Source organism: Lactuca virosa, chromosome 2, assembly GCF_052849685.1.
Source record: "Lactuca virosa cultivar CGN04683 chromosome 2, Lactuca_virosa_CGN04683_v6, whole genome shotgun sequence".
Classification (NCBI taxonomy): Eukaryota; Viridiplantae; Streptophyta; class Magnoliopsida; order Asterales; family Asteraceae; genus Lactuca; species Lactuca virosa.
The window spans coordinates 219,651,988-219,653,011 of record NC_136427.1 but is presented as its reverse complement, the minus strand read 5'-3'; positions in this window follow the sequence as shown (position 1 = coordinate 219,653,011).

Sequence of the window (1,024 nt, the reverse complement as noted above, 5' to 3'; positions counted from 1 at the left end):
TTCCAACAATGCTTCTGGCTCAAACCCAACAGGCTCCTTTTCCCTTATGAACTTGTGTGGTAAGGTCATCTTTGATGGATCCAATTTCAATGAGTGGATCAGAAACATCAGAATGATTACCCGCTATGAGTACAAAGAATATGTCCTCGATAGGGAGCTTAAGGTTGTGAGTGAAGCCACTGCTACTCCTGAAGAATTTGCGGAGTTTGTTGCACATGAAAAGGATGCTACTAAAGTAGCATGCATCATGATGGCCACCATGACTCCGGAACTTCAAAAATCCTATGAAGATTTCTACCCCTATGAGATGCACCTGGATCTGATGGAAAGGTACCATCAGAGCGCGCGTCAGGAGAGGTATGAAATCATCTCCTCCATGATAACCGCAAGGATGAAGGATGGTGAACCCATCACCGGTCACTTGCAGAAGATGCAAAGGTTCGTTGACCGGTTGCTGAAGCTAAATGTTGACTTTCCTGAGGAAATGGCGATTGACATCATTCTCCATTCCTTACCTCCAAGTTATGATCAGTTTCGTATGACTTATCATATGAACAAGGAGGAAGTCACACTTAGCAAACTTCAAGGACTCTTAAGGACAGCTGAAAATGGCCTTAAGGGTAAAGCGGTTGCTACTTCTACTCCTTCAACAGCCCCTGTTCTGGCTATTGGGCAGGGAAAGGGTAAGAAGAGGAAAAGCCCTTCGAAGGGTACCAAGGGTAAGACTCTTGATGGTTCCTCTTCAAGTGGGACAAAGAAAGGTCCCATTACTCCTTCTTCAAACCCAAAAGAAGCACATTGCTTCTATTGCCAGGATAAGGGACACTTCAAGCGAAGCTGCCCCAAATATCTGCAAGATCTAAAGGATGGGAAGGTTAAACCCACCCATGCAGGTATTTACACAATATTGTCTAACAACTCGTCTAATGCTAATTCTTGGGTGCTTGATACAGGTTGTGGTATTCACATTTGTACTGATTTGCAGGCACTAAGAAGAAGTGAGCAAGTGGAGCACGGGAAGATA